This window comes from Bufo gargarizans, chromosome 1, assembly GCF_014858855.1.
Source record: "Bufo gargarizans isolate SCDJY-AF-19 chromosome 1, ASM1485885v1, whole genome shotgun sequence".
In the NCBI taxonomy this organism is placed as follows: Eukaryota; Metazoa; Chordata; class Amphibia; order Anura; family Bufonidae; genus Bufo; species Bufo gargarizans.
In genome coordinates this window covers 457,498,405-457,521,958 of record NC_058080.1, presented here as the reverse complement: position 1 = coordinate 457,521,958, position 23,554 = coordinate 457,498,405, and the positions used below count along the sequence as shown (strand labels likewise).

Here is a 23,554-nt window from a genome sequence, read left to right as displayed (position 1 = left end):
AAGTGACTTTAAGGGGCTTTCGTAGTAGAAATAACATAACAAAAACAAAGACAGGTGCACTATGCGGTCTTACTAACCCTCATACTGGTGTAAAATTGAGAATTAGCCAACATATCCTGCTTGAAATACATGTCTGAGCCTGAGCACCACGCCAAGGTTTCTCAAGTAGCTCGGGAACCTAGCGCTAAACCTACCTGGGCCGTATGGGCAATACCAGGAGCCAGTGGGCGAATTACAGGTGCGCAAGGTCCGACTCAAAGCAATCTCCCAGTAACCTCCAGCATGTGATCATCCATACAATGGGAGGAGGCAGAGAGCTCTGAGCCCCACCCAAGACTGGCTGATATAGCCCGGGCCTCACATGTGCACCAGAATGCTGCCTGTGGATGGAAATAAAGGCACATTCAAACTAGGAGTTTCTACACCTCCAAAAATTCAAAATACAAACTACAAATTGGCATGGTATTAAAAAGCAGGAAGTGCTCAACCCCATATGCAGTGGTGCATCTATACAGAGGGGGGGGGGGGGGGCAGATCCTGCACTTGTGGCCCATTGCTAATGGAAATCCCCAGCAAAAATGCATACAATGGAGGATGCCTGCAGCGGACCACAAGTACCACAATGGACATCCTACACAGGATAGCAATTGTGTGGATGTGATAAGCAGTCAAAATAACATAACAAAAACAAAGACGGGTGCACTATGCGGTCTTACTAACCCTCGTACTGATGTAAAATTGAGAATTAGCCAACATATCCTGCTTGGAGGACATGTCTGAGCCCGAGCACCACTCCAAGATTTCTCAAGGCTCGGGTTATATCAGCCAGTCTTGGGTGGGGCTCAGAGCTCTCTGCCTCCTCCCATTGTATGCATGGTCACATGCTGGAGGTTACTGGGAGATTACTTTGAGTCGGACCTTGCGCACCTGTAATTCGCCCACTGGCTCCTGGTATTGCCCATACGGCCCAGGTAGGTTTAGCGTTAGGTTCCCGAGCCTTGAGAAACCTTGGCGCGGTGCTCGGGCTCAGACATGTCCTCCAAGCAGGATATGTTGGCTAATTCTCAATTTTACATCAGTACGAGGGTTAGTAAGACCGCATAGTGCACCCGTCTTTGTTTTTGTTATGTTATTTTGACTGCTTATCACATCCACACAATTGCTATCCTGTGTAGGATGTCGATTGTGGTACTTGTGGTCTGCTGCAGGCATCCTCCATTGTATGCATTTTTGCTGGGGACTGCCATTAGCAGCGGGCCACAAGTGCAGGATCTCCCCCCCCCCCCCCTTCCCCCAGTATAGCTGCACCACTGCATATGGGGTTGAGCACTTCCTGCTTTTTAATACCACGCCAATTTGTAGCTTTCATAGTAGAAACACCCATAAATGATCTTATTTTAGAGATTACACCCCTCAAATTATTCTAAACTGATTTTTTTTTAACTTTGTTAACCCTTTAGGTATTCGACAGGAAATAAAGCAAAATGAAGGTTTGAAATGTATGAATTTTTTTCCTGTAACACAGCAAGGGTTAACAGCAAAACAAACCTCAATATTTATTACCCTGATTGTGCAGTTTACAGAAACACGGCAGATTTGGAGTGCAGATTTTGCTGAAATGGTTTTCGTGTTCTATGTCATATTTGAAGAGACCCTGTGGTACCCCTAGAAAGGAAACCCCAAAAAGTGACCCCATTTTGGAAACTACACCTCTCAAGGAATTGATTGAGGGGTGCAGTTATTTACATAAAAAAAAAAAATCAACATTATATTTTTTTTTACACTTGAAGGTCGAGTGGGGCTGATGGCTTTACTATACTCTGCAATACTCATATTGCAGAGCATAGCACTGTCAGTTTTACAATGACATTCACCCTGCTCAGGGAGGCTTCATTACATGGCAAGCCTTGATGCCTTTCTAAGGTGTCTGGCTGCCATGGTAAGCATCAGGCTGATGGGGGAGAGAGGGAGCTCCCTCCCTCTGTTAACCCAATGAATGCCACTGTGGCTAAGGGGTTAAATGGCAGAGATCTTGGTTGTTGTAGCAGATGGGGTTAATTGTGTGGATCACAGTGCCCTGTCAGAGGTTAGGCACTGCCAGGCAGCAGGGGGCCAGTATGTATGCGCCTGTTGGTATACTCTAACTTCAAGCGTCCCATCAGAGTTTTCACGATCTAACTCAGATCCGATGGTATATTCTAACCACCAGGCGTTCCCATGGTGACGGGGATGCTTGTGTGGAGGAGTATGCCTGACTCATTGACCACAAGCATTATTTTTTATTTTTTTATAACTTTCTTTATTCAGATGTATAAAGTATATAGTTGCATATTACAGAAGATAGAAAACATGGAATGTATAACCATTATCTCTATCAGAGACGTTCATATACATCTTTTTATGTCATTAGTTTACCTCATTAGATAATCTTACAGTCAAAACATTGAACATATCCCCCCCCACCCCACCCCAACATCTGCTGCTCCTACCAATCTCATTACTCCCTCGTTGCACCTACAGCCTGATATTATCTATGAATACCTATTCATATCTCTAGCAATCCCAGCGTGCCCTTCACCTTCGCTTCTAGATACCACTTGGTTAGCTCGAATAGTGTCATTAACTCTTTTATCTCTTCCCTTGTCAAGGTATGCTAAATCAGTTTCCTCCACTTTTTCATGAACTTTGCTACTACTTTCTCCTTGTTTTTACCCGCTTCTAGTCTTTCTAAATAAAGGATCCTTTTTGTCAGTCCAATGACTTCTTCTTTAGTGGGTAAAGTGGATAGTAGCCAATGTCGTAAAAGGCATTTTTTCGTCGCCATGAGGACTATATGTATCCCTGGTTCCGCTACCCCTTTTCCTTGTGTGATATCCTGGCCCACCGGAATATATTGAAATTTGCACTGCTGGGGATCTGCGTTCACTTCTACCTCCCATATCTCTTTAATCAAAGTTATTATGTCATCCCATAATGGCTTAATGTGTTGGCAACTCCAAAGACCATGTAAAAGATCTGCTTTCGGTTGCGAGCATTTAGGGCACTCCCTAAGATAGTGTGCCGGGGCATTAGAATATGAGAGATTATATGCATATGTAGCTTTGTGTAGAATCCTAAATTGTGATTCACGCCACTGCTCACTATGAATTGCTTTTCTAATGTACTCCATCCCTTCCCTCATTTTCAGGACTGAATCGTCCCCCTCCACATCTCGTTCCCAGTGGCAAAAATACATTTTTCGCTAGGCCTATAAAACTCGTGTCCCTTAAATGTCTGTATGTGTCAGCTAATGAAACTTCTGCCCCGCCTCCCCCCAAAAGTGCTGCAAACCAAGTCAGTCTATCAGCTTCCCCCAAGGAAGTTGATTGGGCTTTGCAATACGCTGAAAGCTGATAGAATGGCAACAAATGCGAGATTTCCAGCTGGTATTTGTTTGCAAAATGTTCCCAAGACATCAGTGTCTGGTTGGGACCTACTAGTAAATCATTCAGCGTGCAAATGTTTTTCTCCTTCCATTGTTTATACATTCTATTCTCTCGCCCTTGCGGAAAAGCCGGTAAGGACCACAGGGGCATATGAGGCGACAAATAGATCGGAAGTTTGTACAGCTTCCTGATCGCTTTCCATGCCATTATAGTATCCCTAAGAAGAACAAATTGCTTCACTTCCCTGGGTAGATCCTTAATTCTAGTGTGAATAAGGGCCGCTAAGTCCCACGGCGTCGCCAGTTCTCTTTCCACCCTACCTGCCGAAAAATGATCCTTTTTCCATATCCAGTCCCTTACGTGACGGAATAGGGCCGCCAGGTTATATAACCTAATATCTGGCATATTTAATCCCCCTTCCCATTTCATTAAACATAGTTTCCTGTAGGCTATTCGGGGTCTCTTCTTATTCCAAAGGAATTTCACAAACGCCGATTGCAATTTCCCAACATCAGCATGTTTGAGAAGCAGGGGAATCGTCTGTAACGGATATAGCATTTTAGGAAAACTGATCATTTTAATCAAACAGGCTCTCCCCATCAGGGACAATGGCAGGTCTTTCCTTCTCTCAAGTTCTTTGATAATTTTAATTATAAGTGGAGGATAATTTAAGGAGTAAATTGAGGAAGCTGTTCTACCTATTTTAACCCCTAGATATGTAATATAGTCTTTACGTATCTCTACCCCTAGTAGGGATTCAGCTTGTGCATTTCTATCCCCTAAAAATAGCAGTTGACTTTTGGTTACATTTACCTTGTAGCCCGTTACCCCTCCATAGTTGTGAAATAACTCCAAAATAGCTTTCAAATGATGACCTGGTGATTTCATGAAAATCAGCAGGTCGTCTACAAAACACGCAAGCTTCAAATCTTCCTTCCCCACCTTGATCCCTTCATATACATCTGACTTCAAGAGGTACAAGGCCAGAGGCTCCAAAGCAAGGTCAAACAATAAAGGAGATAAGGGACACCCCTGTCTCGTTCCTCTGTAAAGCCATATGACATTCGACAAGAAGCCTGGGATATGTATCTTAGCCTGAGGGACTGTATACATCGCTGTCAGATAGTTCCGGAAGGCCCCTCTTATTGCCATTGTATCCAAGACATCATTTAGCCACTTCCAACTGACATTGTCAAATGCCTTTTCGGCATCAGCGGCAAGGAGGGCCTGCGTTGCTAGGGATCCTTTACTCCGCAAACTATCCTGGACCGCTAATACTTTCCTGATATTTGTAACCGCTGAGCGGCCTTTGATAAACCCCACTTGGTGTTCCCCAATCAGATCAGGCATAATTAATGCCAATCTGTTAGCCAGTATCTTTGAGGCCAATTTGAGATCCTGATTGATCAGCGAGATTGGCCTGAAAGACTCCGGCCGCGTCAAGTCTTTTCCTGCTTTTGGGATTAGCTTAATATAAGCCATGTTGCTGGACGGGGGTATCCTCTCCCCCTTAAGCACCGCATTAAACAGGGCCGCTAACGTAGAAACTATCTCAGGTCCTATTGCCTTATAAAATTCTGCTGGGAACCCATCATGGCCCGGAGATTTCCCATTCTGCAGGGTCTTTATAGTCAGCTGAATCTCGGACTCTGTAATTTCAGCATTAAGGCTCTCTAACATTTCTGCCGACAGGGTTGGAAGCTTCACCCGACGCAAAAGCTCACTCGCTTTCTGAGGGTCGTAGGGCGCATTGGAGTACATAACTGCAAAGTATTTTTCCAGTATCTCTAGCGTCTTTTTAGGATGTGAATGTAAATCTCCTTTCTCATCCCTCAGGGAAAATATTTGTGTACGCCTGGTATATGGGCGGGAGAGATTCGCAAGTAGTTTGCCCGCCTTGTTCCCAAATTTAAAGAGAGTGGCTTGTCTACAGTCAGCAAACCATCTGACTTTCCCTTCCTGGTAATAATCATAATTATGCTTGGCCGTTAGTGTTGATCACGAATATTCGAATTTCAAATTTTTATCGCGAATATAGGTACTTCGAAAATTCGCGAAAATTTTGAATATAGTTATATACAGGTCCTTCTAAAAAAATTAGCATATTGTGATAAAGTTCATTATTTTCTGTAATGTACTGATAAACATTAGACTTTCATATATTTTAGATTCATTACACACCAACTGAAGTAGTTCAAGCCTTTTATTGTTTTAATATTGATGATTTTGGCATACAGCTCATGAAAACCCAAAATTCCTCTCTCAAAAAATTAGCATATCATGAAAAGGTTCTCTAAACGAGCTATTAACCTAATCATCTGAATCAACTAATAACTCTAAACACCTGCAAAAGATTCCTGAGGCTTTTAAAAACTCCCAGCCTGGTTCATTACTCAAAACCGCAATCATGGGCAAGACTGCCGACCTGACTGCTGTCCAGAAGGCCATCATTGACACCCTTAAGCAAGAGGGTAAGACACAGAAAGAAATTACTGAACGAATAGGCTGTTCCTAGAGTGCTGTATCAAGGCACCTCAGTGGGAAGTCAGTGGGAAGGAAAAAGTGTGGCAGAAAACGCTGCACAACGAGAAGAGGTGACCGGACCCTGAGGAAGATTGTGGAGAAGGACCGATTCCAGACCTTGGGGGACCTGCGGAAGCAGTGGACTGAGTCTGGAGTAGAAACATCCAGAGCCACCGTGTACAGGCGTGTGCAGGAAATGGGCTACAGGTGCTGCATTCCCCAGGTCAAGCCACTTTTGAACCAGAAACAGCAGCAGAAGAGCCTGACCTGGGCTACAGAGAAGCAGCACTGGACTGTTGCTCAGTGGTCCAAAGTACTTTTTTCGGTTGAAAGCAAATTTTGCATGTCATTCGGAAATCTAGGTGCCAGAGTCTGGAGGAAGACTGGGCAGAGGGAAATGCCAAAATGCCTGAAGTCCAGTGTCAAGTACCCACAGTCAGTGATGGTCTGGGGTGCCATGTCAGCTGCTGGTGTTGTCCACTGTGTTTTATCAAGGGCAGGGTCAATGCAGCTAGCTATCATGAGATTTTGGAGCACTTCATGCTTCCATCTGCTGAAAAGCTTTATGGAGATGAAGATGTCATTTTTCAGCACGACCTGGCACCTGCTCACAGTGCCAAAACCACTGGTAAATGGCTTACTGACCATGGTATTACTGTGCTCAATTGGCCTGCCAACTCTCCTGACCTGAACCCCATAGAGAATCTGTGGGATATTGGGAAGAGAAAGTTGAGAGACGCAAGACCCAACACTCTGGATGAGCTTAAGGCCGCTATCGAAGCATCCTGGGCCTCCATAACACCTCAGTAGTGCCACAGGCTGATTGCCTCCATGCCACGCCGCATTGAAGCAGTCATTTCTGCAAAAGGATTCCCGACCAAGTATTGAGTGCATAACTGAACATAATTATTTGAAGGTTGACTTTTTTTGTATTAAAACCACTTTTCTTTTATTGGTCGGATGAAATATGCTAATTTTTTTAGATAGGAAATTTGGGTTTTCATGAGCTGTATGCCAAAATCATCAATATTAAAACAATAAAAGGCTTGAACTACTTCAGTTGGTGTGTAATGAATCTAAAATATATGAAAGTCTAATGTTTATCAGTACATTACAGGAAATAATAAACTTTATCACAATATGCTAATTTTTTTAGAAGGACCTGTATATTCGTAATTTCGAATATTCGATATTTTTTTTCCTTTTTTTATTCAAATTTTTTTTTTCAATCAGTACACATGATCCCTCCCTGCTTCTAGCTTGTGGGCCAATAAGAAGGCTGCAATATACTTGACTTTAGGAGTAGTAGTGTTTGCGAATTTTGCTCTATATTCGTTTTTTCGAATATTCGCTATATAGCTATATATTCTTGTTTTAGAATATTACAAATATTCGAAAAAACGAAGTTATAGCAATATAGCGAATATTCGAAAAAAAATCGAATATAGAGCAATTTAGCTAATATAGTGCTATAATCTTCTTTGTCTAATAGTTGTAAGTTAAAAAATTCGCAATAAAAATTCGAATCTGAAAATTCGATTACAAAAATTTGCATATTACACCTTGCCAATTTTTCAAGTAAAAAAAAAATCGTGAATTTTTGAATATTCGGGAATATTCGAAAAAATATTTCGCGAATTCGAATATGACCCCTGCCGCTCATCACTATTGGCCGTCACCCACTGCACCTTATTTTCCTCTGATGGATTACTGAGATACCTGGTGTATGCTAGCCTGACCTGTTGTATAGCCTGATCGTATTTCTTCTGCACCTCTCTTCTTTTCCCTATTGTATATGACATAATCCGTCCCCTCAAGACCGCTTTTGCAGTTTCCCAAAACAATTCAGAATTTTGCCTATGGGCTTCATTATCTTGGGAATACTCCCACCACCAACCTCTCAGTTTGTCAATGAAATCCTCATCCATCAACAAATGGCTTGGCATTCTCCAGATCTGGTCTGTACCCCTGGGCATAGTGTCCTCAAACTCAATCCAGAGTGGAGCATGATCTGAGATCAAGATGTCTGTTAACTCAGCCCTGTGGATTCTGGAGACCAAATCTGCAGACACCATAATATAGTCAATTCTGGACCAGGATTTTTGAGAAAAAGAGTAATGTGAGTACTCCCTTTCAGTAGGATGACACCTACGCCAAATATCTATCAGATCTAAGTTTTCTAGCATCGGGGTGAGCGTATGGGAGCCCTCTGGATTCTGCAAAAACCTATTTTGACCCGCCTGTTTTCTATCTTCTACACTATTTCTTACTCTATTAAAGTCACCCGCTACTATCATGGGTAATCCCTTGTCCTGCAGAACTAAGTTTTCCAGGGCTTGATAGAAATTTGCCTGCCCCGAGTTAGGGGAATATATGTTATACATAATCAGGTTTCAACCTCCTACCTTCCTTATCAGCCTCACTACTAATTAATGTGTACTGAAAGTTTTTATGGAAAAGTATCATTACTCCCGCCTTCCTCCCTACTGATGACGAACCTTGAACCTGGCCTACCCAGTGTTTGCGCATCCTCCAAAAGTCCTGTTCCTCCAGGTGTGTCTCCTGCAGCAAAGCCACATCCGCTTTTAGCTTCTTAAGATGTCTAAGCACCATATTGCGCTTGGTCTGAGATCGTAGACCTTTCACATTCCATGTCACTACTTTTATACAAATACCTCATACAAAGCTATTACTAGAGACACACCTGGAGAAAATCCAGACCGCCCTTCTCTGTGAAAAAATCACAAGTTAGCAGCAAGTTATTCCTTTAGGGGTGTCATTTTGGGTACATTGGGGGAGCACTGGCCCCCCTGGATTTTTCTGTCCCCCTTTCTCTGACGCCCCTAGGGTCACCGCTTTCCCTTTCTGTTCTCATTTATTTACTGTGTTTTGTTTCACAGAGCCAGTGACCCCACATTACCATTATGGATTATAAAGCCAGAGAACTTTCCTGGCTGTCTCAATTGGATGCCGTGTTCCCTCCCTTGTCACTGTGCCCGGCAATTGATCTCTTTGTCAAGATGGTCAGTAGGGATCTTGAACTAATCCCGACGTCAATACGACGTGACAATCTTGATAGGGACCAACGTCGGAGCCTTAGTAAACTCAAGAGCATTGACGATGTGATTTTCAAACCAGCTGACAAGGGAGGGAACGTGGTAGTTTGGCCACGCAATATGTATTTGACAGAGGTGTATCGTCAACTCAATAACTCAACATGTTATAAAAAACTTACCTTTAATCCTTCTATTTCCTTTAGAAGTGAGCTAATGAGAATTTTGGACACTGGTCTAGAGAGGAACACCATCTCAAAACAAATGTACGAAACCCTTATCATCCAGGATCCATCCATCCCAACCCTGTACCTCTTACCTAAGGTACACAAGAATGCCTCAGTACCCCCAGGTAGGCCCATTATATCTGGCTGTAACAGTATGGTGGAGAACATTTGTAGATTGTTGGATTTTCACCTCAAACCCATTGTAGAAACTTTGCCATCTTATATCAGAGACACTTCTGACTTTCTACAGAGGATACAGGGGATCACTTTGGATGAGGACCATATAATGGTGACATGCGATGTAGAGTCTCTCTATACGAGCATTCAACACACAGACGGTTTGCTGGCAGTGGAGTTTTTTTTTCTCTCTACTAGCATCCTACCGAGAGACTTTACATCGTTCTTACTTCAACTCCTCAAGTTTGTACTCACAAGGAATTTTTTCTCATTTAACGGGTCCTTTTTCCTGCAGCTCCAGGGGACAGCTATGGGGGCGGCATGTGCGCCCGCGTATGCCAACCTGTTCCTGGGGTTGTGGGAAAGGGACTTGTTCCTGTCAGATAGACATGTCGCTATGGACCGCGCCATTTTATGGGCGCGGTACATAGACGACGTCTTCTTGATCTGGCAGGGAACTGAGGTACAGCTTCATGACTTTTTCAAACTTCTAAACACCAATTCCAAAAACATCAGGTTAACGTATACACACCACAAACAAAGGGTTGATTTCCTTGATGTATCGGTGTTCAGAGGCATTGGTGGCCAACTCAGGACGGATGTCTTCCGGGGAAAGAGACGGCCGTAATACATATCTACATGCAACCTCTCTCCATCCCAAAAGTACCATCTCGGCGATTCCGGTGGGTCAGTTCCTGCGCATCCGCAGGATATGCTCCGATGATGCGACATTTGAGAGACAGGCCAGTGACCTCAAGGATCGGTTCCTCAGGAGAGGATACAGCCATCGGTCCATTAAAAAGGCCTACCGACGGGCAAAAAAACAGTGCCAGTCCCAACTGTTACTGACTAAAAAAGAAAGAATACCGGATGGCAAAATACGATTTATCAGCACCTATCATTCGTACTGGGATGATATGAGGTCCTGTTTGGCCACGCATTGGCCTATCCTACGCACTGATCCAATTCTGGAGAAAATATTGCCCATACGTCCCCTTGTCACGGCACGCAGGGCCAATACCCTGCGTGATAATTTGGTAAGAGGCTATTTACAGCCAACTCCCCTCAACTTTTTGCCGGACAGGGTGGTCCCAGGATTGGTTTCAGACCATGTGGTAGATGTGCTGCGTGTCCAAACATGGAGCGCTCCTTTGATTTCGCCAATTCCTCTGGCACGAGAACCTTCAGAATCAACCATTCCCTCACGTGTTCCAGCACTCAGGTGGTGTACTATGCCCAGTGCCCATGTCCCATGATTTATGTGGGGCTGACCACACGGGAACTGCGGGTCCGCGTGAGGGAACACGTGAGGGACATCCTGAAGGCGCAGGAATTGGAGGAGATTGAGGTTTCTAAACCCATCGCTAGACATTTTAAGGCACACCATTCTTGTAATCCCAGGCTCCTCAAAGTGAGGGGAATTGATTGTATCCAAGTAGACTTGCGCGCTGGTAATACATCCAAGCGGCTAGCCCAACGGGAGAGCCGCTGGATTTGGACCCTGGGGACGTTACGCCCCAGGGGGCTCCATGAAAATCTGTATTTCTCCGCTTTCTTGTAGTCGCTGGGTCCACGACTGTGGATTCCATCTTGTTTTAACAGTTAGTATGTAACTTTTATGAATATATGTCATTGACTTATTTTTTATTTGTCTTCTTCTCCCCAGCACTTTTTAAGTTATTTACAGGACACCGTTTCTATTGATGTCAACGCTTGATTCATTCTCTTGATCCTTATTATTGGCCCTTCTCAATGGGCTTGGAATATCTGCAACATATCTTGGATCCACAAGAATATACAGCTGTTTTTGCGTCAGTCATTCACAAGACACTATTTCTACTAGCATTCCGTCTGATTTATTATTTTTCCTTATAAGTGGTCCCTCTCAATGGGCTTGGAATATTCGTAATATATCTTGGACCCACAAGAATGTACAGCTATATTTGTATTAATATTTTGACGTATTAAGGTCTTCCTTCCTCCTCTTCCCCCTTCCCTTCCCCTTCCTTTTCTCCCCCCCCTTTTCTCCCCCCCCCCCCCTTCCTTTTCCAGTTCCCTTCCTCCCTCCCCTTCCTACCCCTTTTCTCTTTTTCTCTGCACATATTCCTTGTCACACATTTCCAGGCACACACTTTCCCAGGTTGATTATTTCACCTGGTGTTTTCTTCATTCACAACATTGGAGGTTTTTTTGCACTCAGCACTTTATATAGATGCAGGTTCCCTCCTGCAATCATTACAATTGATCCTTCTTTTCTGGGCTTTTTTAATTCACTCATGGATTATGTCATTACTGTTCTTGTTCGCAGTTTCCACCATCCTTTTACATATGGATTTATATTTATGTACTTATGGTTACAGTCTCAACCTTACATTTATTATCCTCTAGTAGTATTATTATTTTTTCATCTACTAATCTCTTATCAATATTATCTTTAATCACTGCACATCTACAATCCATCGTGCATTTCTTGATGCACACTTTATATGGGATTTTATTGTCATGCATAATAATTTTATTCGACATGTACACATTATTTTGTGCACTGTGTGCACACATATGCACTTGTACTTCATGTATTATAATTGTTGTTGCTTGTATCTATCAATCATGGTGTATTTCTTTATATATATGCGCATATCAACGGATTTTACCTATCACATTGGGTATGTTACTGTATGTTACTCCATATATTCGAGTTACTATACTCACCTTTGTAGTCACTATATAGGTTTTTCCATTAATAGTGCTTTGCATTCCCTCCCCCATTTTTTCCTCCCTGTCGTCCCCCCCCCCCCCCTCCCTTGTTCTTGCGTGTAAGAGTGTCCTGAGTCTTTGGCATTATTTCCAACAGACGGTTGTCTGTTGCTCCTCCCCTAGTGTGATGCGTGCGCGCGTCATCTGGCGCCGCCTCCGGCGCCCCGGGCCTGCGCGTCTACGCATCATCCCCGCCCGATCATGTGCTTTGTCACGTGGGGGGCGGGTTCTTTGATCATCATGTATTTATTCCGCTGATTACACCCACTACTATTTATGACCGGAGTTCCCCACCCAGGGTGGTGCCATTTGTTCCTTTCCCTGCTCCTTTTTGTTTCCCTGTCCCACTGCATCTTTTTGTATGTAATTTTGATGTCTTTTCATGATATAATAAAATATTTACAATATTCTTTATTTTGGCTTTTTGAGCTCCATTCCTTCTTTATTCTGATAGCAGCAAGCAGCAGTACAAACATTTCCCAACTCAGACCCCCCCCTCCATGAACACAACAAACAACTATAGGCGATATCAGTCTCATCGTATGGACTTCTCTTTTTTCGCGTATCTTCCGGAACTATCACAATTCCGTATCCCTGTCTACTCACGACAGTTAATAAAAAAAAACTCCTATCCCCAAAGCCCTTTGCATCGTGTCGTTCTTATAACTTATACTTAAACCCTTCGCTATCCCTCCCTACTGAATCTAGATTAAGGGTTTAGTTTCTCCCCCCCCCCCTCTTTCTTATATAGCAAACCCACTAAGACTCGGCATTGCAATCTAGCTATGCAGCAAAAAGAAATATCTCAAGTCTTTTAACTGTTATCTGGTGACCCACCATACAAGACAAAAGTCCTCAGAGTCTCCTCTCTTCACTCTTGGGAGTCGTCTATGGGCTCCATGAAAGTCATGGATTTTCTTTGATTCTGAGGATCCGAAAGTCTCTCTCTCCTGCGGTTGTGATCACCTTCTGGCACTTTTCTTTCTCCCCCGTTCCTTAATTCTTCCTCCATACTTTCTTCAAGTGCTCCCAGAGCCTCCTTCGGATTGAGGTAGGTGTCGATGCAACCGTCTTGGCGAAATATCCGCAGCGTAGCAGGAAACAGCAGCGCAAACTTGACTTTCTTTCTGACCAAGATAGAGCATATTTGCGAGAAGGCTCTTCTGCGCTTAGTGACCTCCATCGAATAATCGCTAAAGAGGAATATTTTCGCGCCTCTCAGCACAATCGGATGTTGAGCCCCCTTATATTTCCTCAGAATCGCCTCTTTGGCGGCATAGTTTAAATACTTCGCAACAGCTCCCCAATTCTGTATCTGCTGGTCTGGCCGGACCCAATCTATGCGCTCTTTCAACCGTGCACTTGCCTTGGAGCCCCAAGGCCTGAGGGAGTTCCACTTCAAAGATCTGAAGCAACTGCGATTGTGGGATATCTTCGGGTAGTCCCACCATCCGAAGATTATTTCTTCTGGAACGATTTTCCAAATCTTCCAGTTTGTCTTTAAGTGTCTGATTATTCGCCAACACCTCTCGCACTTTTATTTGAGTCTGCTCCAGCTCTTCTTCCACCAGAGCAACCCTCTGCTCTAACTCAGTTATCTGAGCAGAATGTTGGGACACCTCCGTTTGTATCTGGAGGAGAGTCGCCGATACTGTGGCTTCCAGTGTGGCTTTAATATCCGGCGCTAACAACTTTGCCACTTCCAGCGCCATCATTTTGCAAGAGACCGTAATATCCTGGTCCTGGGACAAAGTAACCTCAGAACCCTCCGGCTCTGTATCGGTGTTTCTGACCAGCGGCTGTGCCGCCGACCTGGTTAGCCTCTGTGTCTTCTCCAGCGCCGCCATCTTGCCTTTCAGCTGGCGCTCTTCACCCTGTGAGTCTCGTGTTGGGGTGCTCGGCATGCCGTCTTTTTTCAGGTATTTCTCCATCCTTTATGTTGTACGGCATACGCAGGGATCATAGGAGGGTATAATCACCTCTGGAGGGTCTTGTAGCTCGTTTTGCGGGCTTCGGGTGTCGGAGCACCGGTCTTCTTCACCCTTACATACGCGCGCTGGAACCGGAAGTCGACCACAAGCATTTTAAGCAGGGAGGAATCATTTGTTCAGACATAAAAAATGCTGAATATTCGATATAATGAATATATAGCAGTATATTCGTAATATTCGCAAATTATCGAAGTTGCTATATTCGCGATAAATATTCGCTATTCGAATATTCACGCTCAACACTAGATCTGAATACTTTTGTAATTGTATGTAATTAAAATTTTTGTATAGCCACTGAGTTATTCAATAAAATATATCTGTATAGCGCCATCTGCTGTTTGTTCTTTTTCGCATTTCTTTGTCCTGCTCACTTAGATAGCCGCACATGCTCAGTTTCAGCCTTCAGCTGCCTCCTGAGCTGTGATAGGAAGAGCTGAGACACGCCCCCTTAGCTGCAGCAGAAAAGACACTCCCCCTGAGCTGTCAGCTTGATATAAATCTAGCAGATCAATGGATGGGGATATTTCTGCATGTGAGGTACAGGGCTGGTTCTAGCTTTGTTAGAAAGAGATTGTCATGTATTATATGATTTATTGTTTTCATTTTTTTACATTAATGAAGGGGTAACTCCTTTAACTGTTCACATTCATTTTAACTAGGGGTTCCCAAACTTTTGCACACCCCTGTAATTATAAAAGGACACAATGCAGTGTAAGATTTCCAAATGACGGCAACCCGTTAAAGAGAACCTGTCCTCTCTCCTGAGATGTCTGTTTTGGTAAATTCTTGCATTACCCAACAATAACAGTTCCGGAGCATCTTTTCTCGTAGCTTTGTCATTCAATTGTTATTCCTCCTAGAAAAGTCTCAAGGTTGCTAACCTCTACAGTACATCATGGAGCCTGTTACAATAATAATAACAGCATTTACTAATCTCATCTAAGCATTTACATATTTACCTGGCTTAGTACTGGGTGGAGTAGAAATAATTATAGATCTGAAGATGCGTGCTGCTGGTAATATGAAGACTTATGAGACAATGAGGACACATTAGGTAGGTTTGTGTTATGAATTTAAAGAACATTACCCACACCCCTTCTAAATCTCAGTAATACAGGATGATGGTATTTATCTATATATGTCCTTTTCTTGTGAGCTGTTATCTTTGATGGTATGATGTCATAAATTATAGGGTTCTATTATGATCCCTCTGACCAGTGTCAGACTGGGGTACTTAGGGCCCACCAGTGTAACTGATTATGGGGGCCCACCTTAGGGCTCCTGCACGCTAACTTATTTTTTTTCCATGTCCGTACCATTCCCTTCACTTCAATGGGGCCGCAAAAATACGACTCCGTGTGCATTCTGTGTCTGTCTGTCCACATGGCCGTTCTGCAAAATGATAGAACATGTCCTATTATTGTCCACATTACAGACAAGGATAGGACTGTTCTAATAGAGCCCGGCTGTTCTGCTCCGCACAATGTGGAATGCACACACCCGGTATCCCTGTTTTGCGGATCCGCAATTTGCAGACTGCAAAACATCCAACGGTCGTGTTCATGAGCACTTACAGAGATAACCGAAATAATAAAGATGAAGTATGATGGCAGACATTCACAGCAAAATGCACAAACATACATGTGGCAGAATTTACACATATATGGATATCCTGCACTTAAGTCAGTCAGAAACAAGACACATGCAGCGCACACCAATCACTATTATAAATAAAATTAAAAATCTGACCCAAAATATGTGTCAAACTAAAATAGAAATGCTCGCCGGTTAAAGGACCTCTGTCAACTTTTCTAGTTATCCTCTATCCACAGGATCGGGGATAACTAAGTGAATGCTGGATCCCCCACTGATCCCCCTTCTTGATTAAGTGGCAGGTTGAGCATACGCCCTGCCTCTCCATCCATTCTTTATGGGGTTGCTGGAGATGGCAGAGTACAGCGCTGGCTATTTCTAGTGGTCCCAAAGAGAATAAATAAAGCAGCACGGCATATGTCTGGCCTGCCACGCTATCAAAAAGGGGGAACAGTGGGGGGTCGCAGAATCGGACCCCACTAATCATAAAGTTATGCCTTATGGTGTGGAGAGGATAACTTGAAAACCTGGACAACCCCTTTAAATCCTCCGCCACTCCACCAGTATCTCTTTAAATGGCAGCAGTGATGCCTGTAAATACGGAATATCATCACTACCGCCATGTAAACCATACGTGTCAATACTGGAGAATGTGACGCTCTGTGCAGAATTTTTCAGTTATAAGTCCAACCCCCTTTGCGGGTCATAACCTTTAACAAAGCCCAAGCAAAGGTGCTAAAGGAGCAACGTGAGCAAAGGGCACAAATGGAAGGGCATAACTGAAACAGAGGCATTATGGTCACCTGTGGCAGGGGAGTAGTGTGGATCCTGAAGCAGGGGTAACTGGAGAAGAGACAATATTAGCGGTGCATTTAGAGTGAGGGCATCTGGAGCTGGGGCACTAATGGGGGTGCACTTAAAGCAGAGGCATTAGGATTGCCTGAGGCAGGGTAATAGTGGTGATCCTGGAGCAGAGGTATTAGGGGGGCAACTGGAGAAGAGGCAATATTATGGGTGCATTTAGAGTGGGGGCATTAGGGGGCATATGGAGTTGTGGCACTAATGGGGGTGAACCTAAAGCAGAGGCATTGGGGGGACCTAGGGCAGAGTCCCCCAATGCCACTCTGAACTCTGCAGCGAACAGCACACATTCATAGATCTGTGTCTGCTATACAGGTCCTTCTAAAAAAATTAGCATATTGTGATAAAGTTCATTATTTTCTGTAATGTACTGATAAACATTAGACTTTCATATATTTTAGATTCATTACACACAACTGAAGTAGTTCAAGCCTTTTTTTGTTTTAATATTGATGATTTTGGCATACAGCTCATGAAAACCCAAATTTCCTATCTAAAAAAATTAGCATATTTCATCCGACCAATAAAAGAAAAGTGTTTTTAATACAAAAAAAGTCAACCTTCAAATAATTATGTTCAGTTATGCACTCAATACTTGGTCGGGAATCCTTTTGCAGAAATGACTGCTTCAATGCGACATGGCAATGAGGCAATCAGCCTGTGGCACTGCTGAGGTGTTATGGAGGCCCAGGATGCTTCGATAGCGGCCTTAAGCTTATCCAGAGTGTTGGGTCTTGTGTCTCTCAACTTTCTCTTCCCAATATCCCACATATTCTCTATGGGGTTCAAGTCAGGAGAGTTGGCAGGCCAATTGAGCACAGTAATACCATGGTCAGTAAGCCATTTACCAGTGGTTTTGGCACTGTGAGCAGGTGCCAGGTCGTGCTGAAAAATGAAATCTTCATCTCCATAAAGCTTTTCAGCAGATGGAAGCATGAAGTGCTCCAAAATCTCCTGATAGCTAGCTGCATTGACCCTGCCCTTGATAAAACACAGTGGACCAACACCAGCAGCTGACATGGCACCCCAGACCATCACTGACTGTGGGGACTTGACACTGGACTTCAGGCATTTTGGCATTTCCCTCTCCCCAGTCTTCCTCCAGACTCTGGCACCTTGATTTCCGATGACATGAAACAGTCCAGTGCTGCTTCTCTGTAGCCCAGGTCAGGCACTTCTGCCGCTGTTTCTGGTTCAAAAGTGGCTTGACCTGGGGAATGCGGCACCTGTAGCCCATTTCCTGCACACGCCTGTACACGGTGGCTCTGGATGTTTCTACTCCAGACTCAGTCCACTGCTTCCGCAGGTCCCCCAAGGTCTGGAATCGGTCCTTCTCCACAATCTTCCTCAGGGTCCGGTCACCTCTTCTCGTTGTGCAGCGTTTTCTGCCACACTTTTTCCTTCCCACGAGGTGCCTTGATACAGCACTCTGGGAACAGCCTATTCGTTCAGAAATTTCTTTCTGTGTCTTACCCTCTTGCTTGAGGGTGTCAATGATGGCCTTCTGGACAGCAGTCAGGTCGGCAGTCTTACCCATGATTGCGGTTTTGAGTAATGAACCAGGCTGGGAGTTTTTAAAAGCCTCAGGAATATTTTGCAGGTGTTTAGAGTTAATTAGTTGATTCAGATGATTAGGTTAATAGCTCGTTTAGAGAACCTTTTCATGATATGCTAATTTTTTGAGATAGGAATTTTGGGTTTTCATGAGCTATATGCCAAAATCATCAATATTAAAACAATAAAAGGCTTGAACTACTTCAGTTGGTGTGTAATGAATCTAAAATATATGAAAGTCTAATGTTTATCAGTACATTACAGAAAATAATGAACTTTATCACAATATGCTAATTTTTTTAGAAGGACCTGTAAACAAATCCCCTATTTCCCCCTTACAGTCTCCTACAGCTCACTACTGTCACACACCTGAGAAATCAGCCCAGCACTGAAAAGGAGTCCTTCTCTCCAGCAACTACAGTTTTCTGACAGCAAGCAGGGCAGGAGGATGGCCAGACATGTTCTCTCCTCCTTCACTGCGAGCAGCCCGGGAAGTTTAGAAGATACTGCGGGGCCTTCTGTACAATTTACACCAGTAGGAGGCTGCATCACTGTGCGATACTGCCGCCTAGTGGCTACAATAATTATCTCTCCTGAGAAACAAGAGAAATAATTACTCCTCCGTCTTATCTCGGGCGCAGGAGACGGGGGGCCTACCAAGGAATCCCCCGCCTCCCCGGTGGGCCAGTCCGAGCCTGCCTGTGACATTGACAAGTATGAAAAGTACATCACCTATAACTATTGTGCAAATACATAAAAATCAATATCAGATTGGTAGGGGTCCGATGCCTGGCATCCTGCTGATCAGCTGGTTAAAGAGAAGGATGCGCTCGTACCAGCACTGCTCTCCCTTCATTGTTTACCTGCTTACCGTCGACATCGCAGCAGCAAGCAGGTGTTTGCCGACAGTAGATCGGCACGATCTGCTGCCACCAAACAGTTATTTTTGAGACCTCGTGAAAGATATGAAACGCTCGTTCATAGGACAAACACTGTTAGCGATTATGTGGTCGATCCTTGGCCAGGGTAATACAGTTCTTAGAAATAACGGACAAAGGAATTGTTAAAGATGAAATCAACAGTTGGGTCGCACGTCTTCCTTTCAGACTCCAAAGGCAACGCCTGCCTAATAACAGAGAACAAGTGCTGAAACACCTTTGTTCTTTTAAACAATCTGCAGATAAATCACTTCTTCTCTTTCATGGAAAGGCTATTTGAAAATGGGTAGAATACAGGGCACTCAAGAAACCGTGACCAAGTGGTTGTAACAGATAAAATTTTATTGATACTAAATCTGATAAAACCAAGTAGAATATGGTATGATAAAATAATGAAATAAGTACAATTTGGTGTGTTAAAAATGCACAATTAATACATCCTATATAGTGGTAACACTCTATTCAAGTTTAGGCCTCTTTCACACTACAGTATGTTGAATTCAGTGTTTTGCGTTCCGTTTTTCACGGATCCGTTGTTCCGTTTTTTGCTTCCGTTGTGGTTCCGTTTCCGTTCCGTTGTTCCGTTCCGTTTTTCCGTATGGCATATACAGTATACAGTAATTACATATAAAAAATTGGGCTGGGCATAACATTTTCAATAGATGGTTCCGCAAAAAACTGAACGGATACGGAAGACATACGGATGCATTTCCGTATGTGTTCTGTTTTTTTTGCGGACCCATTGACTTGAATGGAGCCACGGACCGTGATTTGCGGCCAAATATAGGACATGTTCTATCTTTTCAACGGAACGGAAAAACGGAAATACGGAAACGGAATGCATACGGAACACATTCCGTTTTTTTGCGGAACCATTGAAATGAATGGTTCCGTATACGGACCGTATACGAAACGCAAAAAACGGACCGCAAAACGGAAAAAAAAAAACGGTAGTGTGAAAGAGGCCTAATGCATATAGTCCGCTGCATATGGATACACAGTTAGGCCTCTTTCACACTACCGTTTTTTTTTTCCGTTTTGCGGTCCGTTTTTTGCGTTCCGTATACGGTCCGTATACGGAACCATTCATTTCAATGGTTCCGCAAAAAAACAAAATGTGTTCCGTATGCATTCCGTTTCCGTTTTTCCGTTCCGTTGAAAAGATAGAACATGTCCTATATTTGGCCGCATATCACGGTCCGTGGCTCCATTCAAGTCAATGGGTCCGCAAAAAAAACGGAACACAAACGGAAATGCATCCGTATGTCTTCCGTATCCGTTCAGTTTTTTGCGGAACCATCTATTGAAAATGTTATGCCCAGCCCAATTTTTTCTATGTAATTACTGTATACTGTATATGCCATACGGAAAAACGGAACGGAACAACGGAACGGAAACGGAACCACAACGGAAGCAAAAAACGGAACAACGGATCCGTGAAAAACGGAACGCAAAACACAGAATTCAACATACTGTAGTGTGAAAGAGGCCTTAATACAGTTGATACATATTATATAGTAGTAACTTGACTTAAAAAGACATCCAGGCGGACCTTGGTGTTGTGGCCAGTATATAGATTGGTATCGCAATACCTAAAAGTTCAATCCAATAGTTAAGTAAAGTCTAAAATGGATACCTGAGTATAGTTGATGTAGACCAGAAATCGAATGTCCCACACTTATATTGCGGCGGCTTCCAGCCGAAACAGATGGGAATAGCAGCGTCCAGCTGAAGCAAATGTAGGTAGCGGCGTCCCGCTACTAGATTACTTGCAAGTGAATAGATTTGAATCGACCAAACCTTGACTTGTAACCCTTCTCCTGAATGTGCCTCTGTTCGTGCAGCACTTGTAAAATCTGGAGATTGCAGGTGGCTCTGTAATTAGCTATTCAAGCCTGTAGACCTCCGCTTTGAGTTAGGAATTCCGCAATGGTATGATAGCGGCGAATTTCGTCTGTAGAGGTCCACCTCTGCTTTATAGATTGGTCAGTCTTCGGTACTTAGGTCTTTAGGAGGGTGTCGCACCAGACGCGTTTCGGGGTCTAGCTATATGCCCCTTCCAGGCTCTAATCATGTTCCTTACTGGCCATGCCCCCACAATTTTGACCGATAGGGCCAGGCAGTATATACACTCACCTAAAGAATTATTAGGAACCTCTGTTCTATTTCTCATTAATGCAATTATCTAGTCAACCAATCACATGGCAGTTGCTTCAATGCATGTAGGGTTGTGGTCCTGGTCAAGACAATCTCCTGAACTCCAAACTGAATGTCAGAATGGGAAAGAAAGGTGATTTAAGCAATTTTGAGCGTGGCATGGTTGTTGGTGCCAGACGGGCCGGTCTGAGTATTTCACAATCTGCTCAGTTACTGGGATTTTCACGCACAACCATTTCTAGGGTTTACAAAGAATGGTGTGAAAAGGAAAAAACATCCAGTATGCGGCAGTCCTTTGGGCGAAAATGCCTTGTTGATGCTAGAGGTCAGAGGAGAATGGGCCGACTGATTCAAGCTGATAGAAGAGCAACGTTGACTGAAATAACCACTTGTTACAACCGAGGTATGCAGCAAAGCATTTGTGAAGCCACAACACGCACAACCTTGAGGCGGATGGGCTACAACAGCAGAAGACCCCACCGGGTACCACTCATCTCCACTACAAATAGGAAAAAGAGGCTACAATTTGCACGAGCTCACCAAAATTGAACTGTTAAAAGACTGGAAAAATGTTGCCTGGTCTGAGTCTCGATTTCTGTTGAGACATTCAAATGGTAGAGTCCGAATTTGGCGTAAACAGAATGAGAACATGTATCCATCATGCCTTGTTACCACTGTGCAGGCTGGTGGTGGTGGTGTAATGGTGTGGAGGATGTTTTCTGGGCACACTTTAGGCCCCTTAGTGCCAATTGGCCATCATTTAAATGCCACGGGCTACCTTAGCATTGTTTCTGACCATGTCCATCCCTTCATGACCACCATGTACCCATCCTCTGATGGCTACTTCCAGCATGATAATGCACCATGTCACAAAGCTCAAATCATTTCAAATTGGTTTCTTGAACATGACAATGAGTTCACTGTACTAAAATGGCCCCCACAGTCACCAGATCTCAACATCTTTGGGATGTGGTGGAACGGGAGCTTCGTGCCCTGGATGTGCATCCCTCAACTCTCCATAAACTGCAAGATGCTATCCTATCAATATGGGCCAACATTTCTAAAGAATGCTATCAGCACCTTGTTGAATCAATGTCACGTAGAATTAAGGCAGTTCTGAAGGCAAAAAAGGGGTCCAACACCGTATTAGTATGGTGTTCCTAATAATTCTTTAGGTTAGTGTATGTACTCACGTCTAGCCCTGAAGTCTCGCAGCAGCATATTTGGCACACATGGAGATCGCTGGGCAGATGGAATCTGCATATCTGTCTGGCAATCTCCAGCCATGTACACATTAAAGTTAGGGTTATTGACTAAATTGTTCTAAATGAGGTAAGAAAAATTGAAAGGTTCCACTGAGATTTGAACTCAGATCGCTGGATTCAAAGTCCAGAGTGCTAACCATTACACCATGGAACCTCATACACCTTGTCAATGTATCACAGCGTTGACCAACCTCTTTTGATGACTTATTTGTATACTGGGCTCATTATCATTATTAGGTGGAGTTGAAAAGTCAGAAATAATTATAGACCTGAACATACTTGCTGCTGTTAATATGAGTAACTGCAAGAAAATGGTCCTCAAGTGAACTGCAGTAAAGTATTAGGGATATAAACTCCACCACCACCACCTAACTTTTTTTTATTACTTTCATGTTTTGATTGTATTTTGGTTTTTCACCTATGGCCCCTTTTTCTCGATTTACTACAATATTTTAATATATATAATAAAAGCTAATTTTAATGACACTTTCAGTGATATGTGTTCCAGTAGTGTCATATTCCTATTGTTAGAATGGTATACTTCAGTGATTTTTTTTTCTAATAAGACTCTTGGCCATGCCCTCCCCTGCCTCCTGCCCATGACTGGCAGGTTTCTTACCTGTTATGCATTGGAAAGTATCCAGACAATCATAGGAGGTGGGGAGGGTAGGGCCACGAGTCTCATCAGACTCATCTCCCTCGTAATTCTGGCATGAGTTGCAATTTTCGGCCTGCGAGTCCTATAAAAGTACTGAATAGTAGCCCAGAAGTAATTGGTTGCTGAAATCAGTGGGTTTGTCACAATGAGGGAAACATAGTAGAGTTAACAGGCATAACAAAGTCTCATATTATGGCACACGTCTCACTGGTTGAAATTATAATTGAAATCTACGCCATATTTTCTAACAGGCCTGTGCCTCTTGCCACTCTAACACACACTAAAGCCTAGTTCACACGAACGTTTTTTTTTGCGAGTGTACGGGCCGTTTTTTTGTGTTCCGTATATGTTCCGTATACGGAACCATTCATTTCA

General features: G+C 43.5%; 1 non-coding gene across 1 annotated transcript; it reads right to left on the bottom strand.

The window, feature by feature from the left end:
• Positions 1 to 22,603: 22,603 nt before the first annotated feature.
• TRNAQ-UUG lies at positions 22,604 to 22,675 on the bottom strand. Its single transcript has one exon. It is a non-coding gene; the product is annotated as a tRNA-Gln (tRNA).
• Positions 22,676 to 23,554: the final 879 nt, after the last annotated feature.